Below are 16,690 nucleotides of genomic sequence, written 5' to 3'. Positions count from 1 at the left end.
TTTCCCACAATTACTCAAACCTAAATATCTATTCCTCAAGCAGCCATTTGCCTCCTTTTGTAAGAAGTAACAAGTTAAAGAATGGTATCTCTTGACATAGATACTAAGCTTAAGAGTAGGAATCCTGTCTTGTTTCATCATCATAATTTATATATAATTATATCCTATAGATTAATAAATGTTATGAGCTAATACTTATTATTTATTTAACGTAGTCATGCCTAGTAAATAATTGCTGATGGATTTTATCCCAGGGATATAAAATTTGCAACTCAACTGCAAATTTTAAGTTGAACTAATGTTCACTCAATCAAAGAAACAGTACTGACAAACTTCAAAGAAAGCTGCCTTCGGGGGTTGCTAGCCGAAAAGCTGTTCTAAATGTGATGCATCTAAGAAAAAAAACAATAAAAAAAATGAATATTTTCCTTCAAATTTTCTATTTGGTATTTGCTGTCTAATTACTTCTGATTACAGGTGCACATAAAAATAGATATTTACAAGCTTTGTTCTTTTTTATACCCAGTTGTTAAATGTCTTTATGAAATAAGAACTTAGCAATGGTGAAATTGTCTTCTCTCTTTCTGCATCTTAAAGTTCAGTCCCAGCCTGTCCCAACCAGTTCTCCCCCGATCCCTTTGCATCCCCTGCATATTAGGAGGAAATGGATCTAATACAAAAAAGCCCTAAGTGGAGTCCATGAGAATTTGTAATTTTTTATAAGAACGTAGCTTTTCTTGAGCCAGAAGCCCTTCTTCCATTCTCAGCTTTGTGAAAAATATTCCCATTCACGGTGTCACCAGCCAGCCTTCTGGCCTGATCAAGGTTCTGTCTGAGCAAACAGAACTTGAGTTCAGAAGGCTAATGAAGCAACACCCAGAGTCAGACAGGATGCGCTTGGCTGCTCGCAAAGTAAAAGCATCCCAAAGTTCTTCCTAGCTTCACAGCTGTATTGAAACTATACTCAACATCTTCATAAGCTACACATCCAGACAAGGAATATTAATTGACCAAACATATTCACAGATCTTATTGGATAACATGGCCTGAATCCTAATTTCCATTTATTGCTAGGAAATGTAGGAAAGCTACATATTTGAAACAGTGGTGAATTTTGCCATCTGTAAAAGTGAAGGATGCTGCTGTTTTAATTAACAAATCCAAAGATAATATTCAAATCTTAGTATGGTAAGTAGAGCACAGCACCTAGCACTGTACCTGACATTTAATAAGTGCTCAGTAAATACTTGTCAATTGAGTGGATACTTTGCTCACTGTTTCCTGTTTCTCAACCCCCTAATCCCACCCTAGCCAACCAGATTTTTGACTTGGGAAGAAATGAATGCACTTGAGCATAACTTATGGCCTTTGTTATTGATCACTTATTTGTTATTTGGCCATATTTAGTTTTCAAAAGCTCTTCCTAGCCAAAAGGTATCAAAGGAGAGAAATGCAATGGATCTACCTATTCCCCAGTCTTTAGTTTATAAACAGGTTCAAGTTGGTTACTCACACATAGCAAAAATAGAAAGGGATTTTTAATACTAAGGCTCCATTTCTGGCTTCATTTTCTTCTCAGTCTCTAAGAAGAGTTATGAATATCCCAAAGGACTTCTGGATACCTAGTAGCTAAGATCAAATGAAATAGAGGAAATGTGTATCACACTGGTCAGTAGCAGAGCCAAAATGAAATTCTTTATTCTTGAACTGTCAAAATTTTTTAACAAATATAATAGACTGTTAAATGGGACATATGCTGTTGCCTCCTAATTTCAACTAAAACCTCAAAGCTAAGGATGAAAAGGGAGATATACCCACACTTTGTAAGAAGAATCACTAGACTCATCCACACAAGATCTGCAAAAAGATGGAAGAAAGGTATCCATCATTCACCCCGTCTGTGTAGAAGGTGACTGGGGATGTCAAAAACGATTTGCTTAAGGAATTTGTATGAGTAGAGAATGCTTTGTCTTTTGTCCTTTCTCCCCTTCCAGCCAAGTGTTAGAGGATTCCAAGGAAATGGCTCATAGAAATTGGGACGTGCAAGAGGGAAACGTTGGAATTTGCAAGAAGGGAAACGTATTTAACTCAGTGGCTAGAGACTTACTTAGCTGTAAAAATTCCTAGCTCCATCCTGCAATGGCTGCAGATTCGGAGTGTGGAGAGTTCTTGGAAGGTGCTAAAATGGATCCCCGCGAGTTTGAATGCATACCTGAACCTGACACTAGTAATCACTTCCTGTCTGGAGGATCTGGAATACAGGAAGCTGTCTGGAACTGCCTGTGCTATGACAGCAGGACACAAAAGCAGCCTGCACTGGAAGATGAAAGATAACGTGAGTTCCCTCAGGTCACGTGGCTGCCATGGACACTCCAACCCTGCTGATGTGGACTACCAACCAGAGTAAGGGGTCCCCAGCAGAAAGTAGCTGTGAGTGTCTTGCTGGGTGGCGTTGAGAGGTGGGGGACAAGAGTCAGAGTTGAGCCAGAGTACAAATTAGTACATTTCTGAAGGACACTCAAAATTTTAAGTGTGCATATTCATTGACCTGGTAATTCTGCTTATAAATATTTATCCTAAGAAAATAATTGCACAAGTGCTCAAGTGTAGCCATTAAGTGTTTTAAATGATGCAAAAGTGGAATCTACATGTATATGTATGAATTATGGTTAAATTATGGCGTGTTTCTCTTATGGTGTACTATGCTGCTGTTAAAAATGATTCAGAGCTAAGTTTATTGACATGGATTAATGTTCACAGTATATTGTTATAGAAAAAGGCAGTTTATAATCCTTTATATGACTTGGCACAAATGTTAGTTCTCTTAGAATACTCCTTCCTTCAGATCACTTCCCACTCTACCCTGTCTACAGTCACTGTGGGTGCCACTTCACTTCCCTATTCATTATTCTTTCAACCAGTGCTTATTGAATGCCAATTATGTCCCCTGTGCAAATCTTCGTTCTTGCACTTTTATATTTTAATGATTTATGTGTATGCTTCTCCCACTAGAATGGGGATTCCTTGAAGGAGGAGATGGTTTTATTTGTCTTTGTTTCTAAAGATATTTTGGTACTTGATAAATGTTGATCAAATGAATGAGAGGGAAAAAAGAAAATAAAAGTGAGAATAATACCAATATAAAACAAGAGCATACAGTTATAGAGATGTTGCCAGTGACAGAAATGGGTATTATATACCATGAGAACCCTGTTGAATCACTTGAATTTTTGTAACCCAGAAGAAATGGTCGTGAATCCTTATAAGTAGGTCTTTTAGATTCCCCACTGTTCCCAATGCAAATATGTGATGTATTTGACATGCAACTTCAAATGTATGTATATAAATGTATGTGTGCATGTATGTTTATTGGGCTTTTTCTGTACACCGTGGTTTCACCAACCACTTCTTTCTCCATCATCAAATTACTTGGCCAAGAAAAAAAAGAAGAATAGAATGTAATATTTTTAACATTTACAGTCTTTCTAGAATCATTAAAAACTATATAATACAATATATTTTTCATGCATTTATTCCATGGAAACTATTGTATCAGGATGTCATGTGAGAAGGTTTCCATTGTCCCAGGATTTCAGAGTTAAGAATAAAAAGGTCTACATATACTAATAGTCTAAACCCAGAGAACTGCCAAAATGCACAGCCATTTATCCATAAAGCTTACCAAAAAAAAAAATCTAGTTCAAAGAATTGGCCTAACATTGCCTCTGTTTCTCCAACTGCCTTTTTCTCCTTTCCTACTCCTCACATTTGATATAAAGACATCTGCAAGTGGGGAGGCTGCCTTTGGGAAGTGCGATGCAGTGTATCTGAGGAGATTTTCTCCCTTCAAGACCTGCTGGTGTAGAGAGGCAATAGGGGGGTCATCTGTTCCTGTAGTGAAGGGAGAAGGGTCCCAATAGAGCCACTTGTAAAGATGAGGGACAGCATAGGAAGAAAGACCGGCATGTTGTCCCCTAGATAGGCCTTTGTCTAAATAGTGGGGCTGCTAATTTGCCTCTGTGTTACCACAGCAGGGGGAAAAAGAATCAAGGAAGGCATCACCTCTGGGAAAGAACTTACAAGCAAAGATGAGGCCAAAGCTGCTTCTCTACCTGGAGGCGGAGAGGATGGCTTCCACATGGGCTGACGGTGCCCAAGATGTCGCCATATCACCCAGTGACTGCCGAGGCCTGGAGTTGATTCTGAGTAGAGGGCCCCTAATTAGCAGAAGTGGTTGGAGTGGCCACCAGCCCACAGGAAGCCCACTATCTCTATCCTAGATACCCACAGAGAGAACTGAGACCTTGCTCAGATGAGGAAAGAGATACCTGTTTTTCTGTCTTCCTCTTGCCTACCCTGACTGGGAAGAGGGAGTGTAAGGTGGTGTGTGAGGAGCAGCCATGCTCCATCCTCCACGACACGCTGCTAGAACCATAAGGCAAGCCTGAATTAGGACTGAGGAAAGAATGGGGCAGAGGAAGAGCTTTAATCATGTATGAAACTAAAGTTTAAAAACGAACAGAACTGATTCTTAACACATCTTTGTAATTCTCAGGACATTTTCGAAAACCAAAAGTGATTAAAATGTTATGGAACCTAGTTAAGAGGAAAGATGGATGTGACATAGTATCATTGGGTGGCAGTTTTAGGGAGGAAAAAAAAACGTGTTTTTTTTTTATCCTAACAATTTACTCCTCAGTAAACTGGTTGCACAATTTGACATCTATCTCCATGGGAAGCCACCCTGATTTTCAGGGAAAAGCCACTCTTTTCTCTAGCTGATCTTAAAAACAGTTGCTAATGGGTGACAAGCTCTGCTTTATAGGGGACAGTCTTAAAAAGGTGCTCATTAGCAGTTGATATTTAATGTGAGCGCTTTCTAATGTAACTTCATTTAGAGCTATTTTTATTTAATGAACCTTGGAAAGCTATAATGAAGCAACACACCCCTTTTGTTTTCACGGGTTTCCTGCAGCAGAGAAATACCACAGAGCCATGACACTTCAGCACACTCAGCAATGACGTGAGAAAAAACTGGCTGCAGTTGGGTTACAACCAGTAGAGGCTGTTTGTCCCATTTAAATTCAGCAAAGAATTAAGTTTCAAAAATGATACATTTTTGAGAACTAAAATTAGGCAGATGGAATCTGGAGGTAGGTTCACAATCAAAGATGTGTTTTGATGTTTTTCCTTCTCCTTCCCTCCTCTCCTAGCCTGTCTAGATCTCATACCTTTATTGAGCTACCTCTTCTTATTTACTCAATCTGTCATCTCTCAACTAAAAACAATATTCTTCTTTCTTGTTTAAAGGAATCATAGGTGTAACAGGTAGCTCATTAAAGCAGAAATATATGGGGTGCTCATTGAAGAAAGATTCTTCAAATACCCAGAGTGGGGAGGACAGGTCACTTGAAACAAATCTTGTTCTGGGAAGTGTCACTTGGCTGCCTCAGCTTACTTACGTAAATTTAAGTCAACTAGACTACTTTCAGGGTTTCTTTCAGTTCGAAGGAAGTTGGTCACCTCATCTTTTGATGTGGATATAAGAAGACCTTACTGAATTTTGAGTAGCTGATGAAAATGCCTTAGTCCTGAAAAGGAAAGATAGGCAGTGACTAGGTGCTGCATTTAGGGTCACACTGACCCTGTCACAGTGCATACGGTTACTGGCCCCAGCTTGTCCTTGGGCTGTGACTATGAGAGTAACCTCTGAACCCAAGCAAGAGTTCCACTACAGCTCTGCAGAATCTAAAACTGGTATCACTGTCGGGGAGAAGCCCATGGAACTGTACCTGCTTTCGTCTAAGCTAAACTGAGAAAGATACAAGGAGAAAGCAGTTTTATTCTTTCACACTATTGCTTTTAAGCAAGATTCAGTGCATCTTTTTTCTCTATTCTGGATGATGTCATGGGTAAATCTCATAGCTTTAGCAAGTCATTTTTATATATTAATGAATAATTTCATTTTTTAGGCATTGAAAGTGCAGGCCAATCTAATATATAACTTTCAGCGTCTCATCCAATTAAAAGTTTCTTCCCTGTTTAAGCTGAGCCTGCCCAGATGGCAAAACCTGCAGTAGAAAGGCGATCCTGGTGCTGCTTTAATTATGTCATGCTCCGTTCGCTAAGTTGCCACTGGCTCCACCACAGCTGGCACGGGAGAGTAAAGAGAGGCAAGGGGCAAAGCAAAACAAAACAAAACAAAAGCTCTTACTTGTAACCTGGTATCAGGTCCCTCTGGGGGTGTCGGATGTCCCAAAGCTGACCTTTTTCTGCAATTCCTTGAAGATAGTTCTGAGGAATCTTCAGAGAATCCCCTTACTAGGGGCTTCCTCTCCTGTAGTTCTCCAATACAGGTACTGCTGCTCTAAATTTCTGTGGTCTATCCTACACAGATTCCTTTTTGGGGGTCACTCAGCCCCTCAAGATGATCTTCTTGGCAGGGATTTTTCAAAAATGATGAAAATCACCTATCTTTCCCAGAGTCTGCATCTTGGGAGGTACTAATGAATTCTGGAAGCAGAGCTATTCCTGAAGCAGTCCTTGTTCTTTCTTTTGTCACCAAAGGCTGCCCCAGGCAGCTTCTCGCTTTTAGAATATCTCATGTCCCTACCTCCTTCCAACTTCGGGAGAAATATGTCACCGTCTCAGTGTGTTCCTGAAGCCCTCTACTCCTTTACAAGGAAGGGCTGTTATACCATAGCACTCAGACAACTTCCCTTCTAAAGAAATCCTCAGCATAAAATCTCTAATTCTACTATGAAGTATCCCTCCTGGGTGATGGGTAATATTTGTTGGACTAGATTTTAGAGATCATTCTAAAGAGTTTTGCAAACCTTGGTATCTCTCCTTGGAATGGGTGGGTACTTAATTGTTCTTAGCTTTGTAATATCAGCCATAACTGAGAAAACAGGAAAAGTCCCATTTTAACATCATTTTACAATATGGTACCCTGGCAAGAAGCAACAGTAATACTTGCCTATCCTCCTTACACCTCCCTCCATCCTCTACCAGAAGATACATCTACTCATTTGTAGCACAAAACATTAGGAAGTTGCATGCAGTAATTGGCCACCTGGTTGCGCTTGATCTTGCTGATGTATCTCACAGGGTCCCTTGTGGTCCAATACTCTGTGCTCAAGGCTGGGAGTCCTTGTGATGACATGAGTTCCAGTGCCTGAGGTCCAGTGGTTTTCTTGGTAGTTTCCCTGCCTTTTTGGGTGTGGGTAGGCAATGGAATGTGTACTATGCTCCTCTCCCCATTCCTGGGGAATTGTATCTCTCCTGGCTGCTGCTTCCCTCTTGCTGTAAGTGTCTCCATATGATCTCCTCAGTGGGTGAGGATTAAGGAAACAAAGCAGAACAAAATCAGTTCTTTTTGAAGAGCACAATAGGGGGATTTTTAGACAAAATCAAATATTAACATCTCAATAAATTCTTCTGCCTCAAATAGGTAAGAATAAATACTAGGAAGGAAAAGTAAATGGAGCTGGCTATAAGAGTATAAGGAGAGGACCTAATTTAGCTTTAGTTGGGTCAAACATCAGAGAATGCTTCTCTGAGGAAGTTATATTAAAGCCAAGATCTTAGGAGCTGGGGGAGCAAAGGGTATCGCAGGCAAATGGACTGTATTAGTTTCCTTGGCTGCTGTAAAAAAATTACCACAAACTTGGTGACTTAAAACAATAGATCTTTCTTCTCTTAGTTCTAGAGGCTGAAAGTCTGAAATCGAGGTGTTGGCTAGCAGGGCCACTCTCTTTCCAAAGGTGCTAGGGGAGACTTCTTCCTTTTTCTTTTCCACCTTCTGGAGCCCCAGGCATTCCTCGGCTTGTGGCTACATCACTCCAATCTCTGCCTCTGTCTTCATATCATCTTCTCACTTCTTTGTCTCTTATAAAGACATTTGTCATTGGATTTAGGGCTTACTTACCCAAGTAATCCAAGATGATCCCAAGATCCTTAATTATATCTGCAAAGACCCTTTTTCCAAAAAAAGTCACATTCACAGGTTCCAGAGGTTAGGGCATGGACATATCTTTTTGGAGGGCCTACCAGTGCCAAGTTCCTGAGGTTGTCTACATTGAACTCTTAGAGTAGCTCGTCTCTGACCCCTTCCTTTTATATGCTGTATGCTATTTGTATTATTGTCATTGGTTTTGGACATGTCTTCTACTTCCAGAGTATACATGTATTGAAGGCAAGGACTTTGTCTGCTTTTTCTACATCCCACCCCTACCCCAGTGTCCAGCACAATATGCACACTCAAGACAGTTTGAACTCAGCTGCAGATTCAGAATCATGTTCCTTCCAAGTATTTGGGGGGAAAGTAAGGAAATGACAATTTTTGAAACTAAAATTAATGAAGCATCATAAATTAAAGAGATTGTCTATCTGTGGAAATCTTTTCAGGAGGAAATGATTTTGATGTGTGTTTCTCATAAGGTCAGGGAGCTTCTTAGTTACCAGCCAGGGACCTAAGGTGCTTCCACTGAATGAAAGCAGGCATCAATTTAGAATGTAACTAATGAAAGATAAGCTGTCATCTTGGAAATAGTGACATGTCTATCTTGAGGGCATGTAATGACAGAAGTGTTTGGTAGCTGTTAAGGAACATTGAAAAAGCAAGTGTTTAAGGAAGAGTTTGTGATTGCTAATCTGTCATTGTCAGAGGCGCAGAGACACTGTGTCTGGCAGACATGAGTTTTCTAGTTACGTTAAAGCTGCACTACCTACTGGAGTCAGGATAAAACCAAAAACATCACCCAAATTTCTTTGTTTGGGATAGTATGCTTCCCACAAATCTTCCAGTGACATATCAGTTTCCCAAGTAATATGACAGCTGGAGGTGAGGTGACAGGGGTGGAGGGAGGGCTGTGCCCTGCACGGTATTCATAAGTATTTCAGTTACCAATAAGGTCTGCTTTCTGTCTAAATTAAATCAGCCTTCATGGTAGTGTCTTATGAATTTGGATAGCAGGAATCAGCTCCTAGAATGTGACGGGATCCTTAGGCAAACAAATACAATGATCAGAACTTGCCACACTTGTGACTAGATCCAATCTCTTGGTTGTCCCTCTGTGAGGAGAGTACCTCACCTCTCTCTTACCTACTCCTAAGGTTTGCTGTTTTGCCGGCGGGGCGGGGTGGTGCAGGGGAGAGTTGGTGACTGGGTAGCAAGACGGGGAAAGGAGGAAGAAGCATAGATAGGATCTAACTTTGACAATTTACTTGGCTGCTGAGGAAAGGAAGAGCTGATTGGAGAGGAAGGAAAGAAAGGGGTAGTAGGGAAAGCAGGAACAATATTCTATATGGAAAGGTACTTGGAACTAAAGTTTCTGATGTTGCTTGAATAATATAGTACATTCTTCTTTTAAAAGCATGGCAATCATCTGCAAATAAAACAGACTAGAGACAATAATGCAACACAGATGCCAGACTCACAAGCATCTATGGCAGCATGATCCCACGGTTCTCTTAAATTTTCTCTAAGAAGCTTGGGTGCCTGAGTTCTATTGGGCCCTAGTAGCAATAAGGGAAATGCTCTTGGATTTATAGTTACATGTCATCTACTTCAAAAGCATGGAGAGAAATGTAAAAAAAAAGGAAAGAAAGCACACTTGGCTGTATCACAGACACTCTGCTCTTAAGCAGATGCACATTCGATTGCAGACTTTATTTTCTCCCACAATTAGTCTCCAAATGAGTAACTCACAATTTTCATCTGCACGGTTCATTTTGTTTCCTAATGAAGTAAATGATTATTTCTTGGTAAAAAGAAAGTCTTTTCAAGGACACCAGAGACTCATAGCATTCTAATCCTTTAAAAATGAAAAACTTTTCCTTATCATAAAACCAATATTTTGGACTGAGATTCCAAGGTATTAGCTTTTTTCCCCCTACCAACTCTGGCGTGTGGTTAGGTGGCAAATGCCTATCAGGTAAATGAAGGGGGCAGTCAAGGAATCCCCCCTCTTGTTACATATGACCCAAGGGCTGTCTACCCACAGGCCTGTGAGGTGATCACTTGTGACAAGCTGCGCGCAAAGAAGAAGGAGCTGGACTGCCTGGGTTCTCAGGCATTACGGATGTAATCAGGCAGTCAGAAGTGGAATCTGAAGCTGATGAAAAATATTATTGAAAGAGGCGGATCCAAAAGCCATGATGGGCCATGAATAAGTAAGCCAAAGTTGCAAAGAAAAGTTATTATATAGAAAAAAAATCTATACAGGGTGGAGGGCAAGAAAGCCAGTTGGAACTAGAAAAAGCAGCATGTGAAGAAGAGGTGACTTGGGAGCAGAGCATTTGTGTGCATATTGATAAAAAGCTGGATTCCAAATTATCTTCCATTTTCAAGAGACCTCGTAGGCTATTGGAACCTACTTCCTTTGCCTGCAGTCTCACTTTTTTTGGTCACCTGGTTAGATTCCCATTTCCCAAGTTCCATGTTAATGAGCTCTGCAGTTAAGGTCACCATTTAGGCTCTAATGTTCTTTTAATTATTCGTTTTTAATCATGAGAAATTTATTGGCTCGGGTACCCATTGAATCCACAGGAGGTGCAGGCTTCAGTGGGACTTTTCGATGCCAGCAAGACCGCTGCCCCATCTCTCTGCTCATCCTCACCCGGGACCTCCTGTGTAGGCTGCTGTCATCCTCATCAGGCTTCCCTCTAACGGCAACATGGTGGCAGTTCCTGGGCCTGCATGCTTCTTTGGACACAATAAGGGATTTCTCTCTCCTCTAATTGCTAAAATGAATTTCTGGAGTTCATTCCAATTTGCCCTTTTGGGACATGAACCAGTAGCTGTCTGGGGCTGAGACAGTCTCACCTTTACTTGAGAGGAAATGGAATAACTGCTAAGTAGGAAACGTCAGTGTTCACTCATGTCATCATCTTTGAAAAACTACAGGCTTAAAACCATTAATGGCTTCCAATGGCTATGAAAATAAAATGAAAAGTTCTTAATCCTGGTCTAAAAAATCATGCATGCTCTGACCCATGCCTGCTTCCCCAACCATGTCTTAAATCCCACCCTCCCCTCCCCCTTGCTTTGCACTCCATCCACACTAAATTTTCAGTTCCTCAAAAGGTCCAAAATCTTTTCCACGTCAGCGTGCTGTCAGAACATACTCTGCTTGGAACTTTCTTCACCTACTTTTCATCTAGCTATTGGTGAAATAAACTTACGATTTAAAATGAGGACAAGTGTCTTGAAAGAAAAGAATGTACAGCTATGAGGGAAAAATAAAAAAAGGAAGAGATTTAATTTAGGTTGGGGAGGAGGCAGGAAGGAGGACTCCAGAAAGGCCTTCAAAGCTAGTTAATGGAAGATAAATAGCTCTCATTTGTTTGCTATCTGATACTCTTACTAGACAGATCTCTAGAGGGCAAGGGCCAGCCTCAGTTTGTTCACTGCATTGTCTGTGGTGCACGGAACAGTGCACCCACACATATATTTGTGGGTTGACTAAATATTCCAAACATCCCACAAAGTCAGTGTTATTGTTTCCATGTACCAATGAGAAAATCAAGACAGAATAGTGAAGTTACTTGCTCAGTGTCATCAGGATTTGCCATCAGAGCAGTAACCCAGACAGGATTAGAGCCCAGCTGCAACTCTAAGGTTGTTATGTATTACCTGGGGGATCTCCCAAAGAGAAGCTATAGGTGCATTTGTGCTTTGGGTCCAAATGGCTATGAAGAGCAACCTGACCTCCAGTCAAACTAGACACTCTCCCAAACATGCCCTGAACTTTTCCACTCCTGCCTACTTATTTCTTCTTGTTGTTTTACCTGGTAAAACTCCCCTCTTTCTACGTCTGTCCAAATCTTACTGTTGAGAGATCACCTCAATGATATCTTTTAAACTCTGTTCTTTTGTTACAATGTCATCATCTACCCTCTGTTATGATTATTTATATATATCTCCCTCCTGTCAGTTAATTCTCTCCTTGAGAGATGAGATCATATCCTATTTGTATTTGTAACCCTTAAAGCTTACAATGCCTTGTAAATGTCATTGAAAATGATGAAGCTTGATTCTGAAGGCTTACGTAGTGCTGTCTTCCACATACGTGTTTCTTACCCAAAAGACAGAATGCTTAACATATCTTCCTTACTTGCTGATGAATGTGAGTAGAAAACATCTTCCTTGACTTCCAGACTTGCTTCTGCTGCTTAAATGACCAGGCAAGTCATTTAATCTCTCAGATTTTTTTCCTTCTTTTTTTTTTTTTAAACTTGAAAATGTAAGATAATATAAATTCTAAATTTATATGTTTGAGTACACAGATATATAAATGTAAGCTGTTATAAAGTTTGACGATTGCCCCTTGAGGGTCTTGAAGGTGTTGGCTGGTCAAATGTATTGATGAACCAACTCCATGCTTTAATTGGCCTCCTCACGTTGCTTTCCTTGTTCTAGCTCTTCAGCACTTAAGTGAATGTATGGCTAATGTTTTGTCAAATAAATAAGAGAAAGAAACAGAAAACTTATTCCCTTCCAAAACTGCCTATAATAATCTTATACCAAACCCCTTCATGACCCAGTTGTTCTACTCTTGTTTACTAGGCTGTAAACCAAGAATCCTGACTAGATGGGACAGGTCACTCATTTTTCAAGCTTGTCTCTTGGCAAAAAGCCCAATATACACACACAGCATCAGCATTATCAGGAATGGCCTGACCACTCTGTTAAATCCTGGTAACTTAATGCTCGGGTAGCAAGTTTGGGGGGCTGCCATGATAGCCTGTATTCTCTTTCGCTTGCTTTGCTCTATGGAATTCTGTGTCTCAGGGATGGCAAAGCAGTGGTCCAGAAAGCAGCTTCTCTTTGCTTCTCCAGAAAGTAATCTCCCTTAACTGGCCATGCGTGATGCCCAGCTGAAAAATGTCTTTACGGTAGCCATATTGTAACTCTACAGGCAACTATAAAACCTCATTAACCCTTGAAAGGTAGTTTTCATGACATACATGCTTTAAGGCCCGGGTGTGGGGAGGCAATCTGAACAATTCTATTAGTCGAAGAAAAAAAAAGGCTGCAGATTATTGTCATTTATTTTATAGGCCTTTGTTATACTTGTCATTCAGAGGAGAAAGAAATCCCTAGTGAAACTTTCATAATATTGAGTTTTGATGACTCATATTCCTGCCTAACTGTTGTAGAGCTTTTGTTAGAATTCTGTCTGGTCCTAATTGAAGTTTTCAGAGCCTTCACCTTCAATGCAATAAACCTGTCATCACCAGGGAAGCAGTTTCCTTCTGAGGCTACAGTGTTAATATAAGGCCGATATCCTGATGCAGAGGCTGTGAATGGGAGTCATGCTGATGTGAGCTCCAGCAAGTGCAGAAGCCACTGTTCAACTAAAGTGAGGCCAGGCCTGTGGTGCAGCGAGAGCCAGGTGTTAGGGCAGGGAGGAGAAAGTCCAGACCTGCCTTTCAGGATTTCCCAACCCCACACCTAGACTCTCCAATGAGCTATTTGGAGTTCCCTATCCAGTTTGCATTTTCCCCAATTCTTCCCCAAAACTTTATCATGAGTGTGGTTGAATACCCCCATGATCATTTAATTAAGGGGAATTTGGAAGATTGTACCTTTAAAACCCAATAAATGATAACTATATATCTCATTTCAGAAAAATACATGCTCCTTTTAGGACATTTACTCAACCTAGATAAACAAAAAAAAAATTAAACTCATCAAATTATTTCACCACTTATAAAAAACATTGTTAACATATCCTTTAGGTCTTTTCTCTATGCACAAACACATCATTTCTTTTTAAAACATTGGGTGATACAATCCATATAGTTTTGAAATCGGTGTTTCACACAAAATAGCATGAACACATTTTCTATTATTTTGAATCATAAGTAATTTTAATGAATTCAAGAGTATTTTGTTCTTAGGAATATACAACTGTATATCTTGGAAATATTCTATTATTAAGCATTTGGGTTGTTTTAAATTTCCATGGAAATAATGGAAATAATTATTAAAAAACCTTTCCCAAATTGACAAGTAAATACTAATGTGTTTTTTATTTGAATTTATTTAAAACCATATGTTATATATGTTGTCATATGTTTTTTAGGCATATAAAGTTTTCCTTTTGTGATTTCACCATTTACTGTATTTATACTGATGTATTTATTTGTTTCTAACAGGTAGCTAAAAAAATTTATGCCCTTATAAGGATATAGGTATTATATACAGACACACACACACACACACACACACACACATTTACATGTCACGTCTGTTACGAACATTGCAATTTGTACTTTGGTTTTTATTTTGAGGAATACTTTTTAAAAGAAACTATTGACAAATTTAAAAATTACTTAAAACTGTCAAACTTTTTTTCAGCTTTATTGAGATATAACTGACAAAATTATAAGATAGGTCTTATCTTGTTTTTTCTTTTGTTAAATACTTAGCCTTATTTAATCAACATTATTTAAATATTCACCTATGCTTTTTTCTTAGTTTTGTTGAAGCTTGAATTTTTACATTTAATTACATATGTAATTTATTTCGATATGATATGAAGTAGGGCTCTTACTGTGTTGCTTTATAGATATTCCAACACTATTAATTGCACAATTCAGAATTCTCCACATTATTTGAAATTCCATCTTTACCACATACTACATTTTTATATACATGTTTCTATTTTATTGAACTGTGTGGAATTGGTTGGTTGTTGCTAAGAACTATTTTAAATCGAAGAGAGGAAACAATAAGTTCATGTCAATTAGTTACCAGTTTAAGACACAATGTGAAAGCTGGAGGCCTTTTTGACAGTCTTTAAAGATGTTCCTCATCTCCTGCAGTAGAGTCCAATTCTGCTAAAGACCAGGCCCAAGAACTAATTGCAAATTGACAGAACTTCATAGAAGGCTGAATTTTCAGTCTCACAAAATTGTCCGCACCAAAATCAGGGCTCTGGTAAGGAGACCCTGGGATTAGGATTGGGGTCTTCTGGGTAGATGCACCTCAGAACTATAAAGCTCCAAGTTTCTCTGAAACTTCTGGGTCTTTGGAAGTGGTCGACTGCCCTTCATAGAAGATTGCAGCTTCTCTTTACTCGCCATGGCCAGGCTTCAACTAAAACAGATGCTATGCCAGAAACTTAAACGCTTGATAAACTTGTACCTTAATAAAAAAGCATAGGCTTTTAAATCAGAAGTGCATGGGTTTGACCCCCTTACTGTGCTACTAAAATATGACCCTGGCAAGTTATTTATGCTCTATGAGCCTTAGTTTCATCATCTGTAAAATAAGAATAGTAGCTATTTCTCGGAATCTTTTTTTTTTTTCAGTCATAGAACTATTTTATTTTTTCTTTCATTTTGAGCTCTTTATTATTTAAAAAAAAATTTTGAATTACACTTGACATTCAATATTATACTATTTTGGGGTTGTGCTCTGGTGTGGTCTAAAGCCAGTCACTGGGTGTGTTGGTTCTGGGGCCTCTTTGGAGGGGCTTCGGGGCAGACCCATGCCAACTGCTGTCTGTGTCCAGCCTTGGGCTACCTAGTAGGAGCTACAAAGCGAACTGAGGTTGGTAGCTGCCCATGCTGAGCAAGAAGGCACCCAAGAGAGGCTAAGCTGTAAACCGAGGTCAACTGCCGCTAGTACTGGGCTGAGGGCCACTTGACAAGAGGTAGAGGGCATCGTGAGGCCAACCACTGCTTGTTTGAGGTTTGTGAACCTTTCAGATATTTTAGGGAAGTCCACAGTGCAGGCAGAGGCCAGCTGCTTGTGAGTAGCAGCTGCTGAAAGAGGTTCTGGCTTGTGTGTGAATTTGGTGGGTCAGGGTCTCAGGGAATTACCAGAGTGTGGCGAGTTTGATGGAGACTCAGATTTGGCACCTGCCTGCACCTGTAGGCTGGGTTGAGGGAGGGCTCAGCAAAGGAACAATGGTGCCCCCTGCAGGCTTTGCGGTTGGGTGTGAGAGGGCTCAACAAAGGGACAAAATGATACCTGCAGTCATTTTAGTTCCAGAGAAAGCTGCTGCTCAAACCTTCACCTGTGGCCAGACAATTCAGTTCCTTTTGCATATGCCCCTGGTACCTTTCAAGCTGCTGCTCCAGAGCTCAGAGCAAGTGAGTTCATCACTGAGTAAGTCTTACATAGGCCCTTTAAGAGGATGCCTGGATTTCGGCGGCCCTCTGACTCACCCACACAGAACCTCTGCTGATTTTCACAACATGATGTTGTGACGACTCTTCCTGGCACTGATTGTCTGGCCTGGGGAGACTAGTATGGGGCTGGGACCCCTTGCTCCTCAGGGGGGACCTCTGCAGCTGAGATATTACTCCTGATTCTTAATTGCTGCATGCAGTCCTGGAACCAGCCTTTTTAATGTCCCCTCCTACCAGTCTTGACGTTTTAGAAGGTGGTTGTTCCATAATTTAGTAGTAATTTTGATGTAGACATAGGGAGAGGTGAGCACAGCACTTACTCCACCATCTTGACCGGAAGTCTTATAAAATCCTAATGGAGCTATTTATTTTTATCAAAGGAGGGTGAAGATAGGATAAGCCCTATCCCCAGGTATAAAAATCGCTAGTAGAGGTCTGTATAGTTTAACAGAGTCAATATTTTAAAATGTGGGGTCTTTTTGGTCTATAGAAATAATAATTACTTGTTAAAATATCTGAAAAGTATTGAAAAAAATTACTC

This window comes from Pteropus medius, unplaced genomic scaffold, assembly GCF_902729225.1.
Source record: "Pteropus medius unplaced genomic scaffold, Ma_sr-lr_union100, whole genome shotgun sequence".
NCBI classification, from domain to species: domain Eukaryota; kingdom Metazoa; phylum Chordata; class Mammalia; order Chiroptera; family Pteropodidae; genus Pteropus; species Pteropus medius.
The sequence above is the reverse complement of the archived record's forward strand: the minus strand, read 5'-3'. Positions refer to the sequence as shown.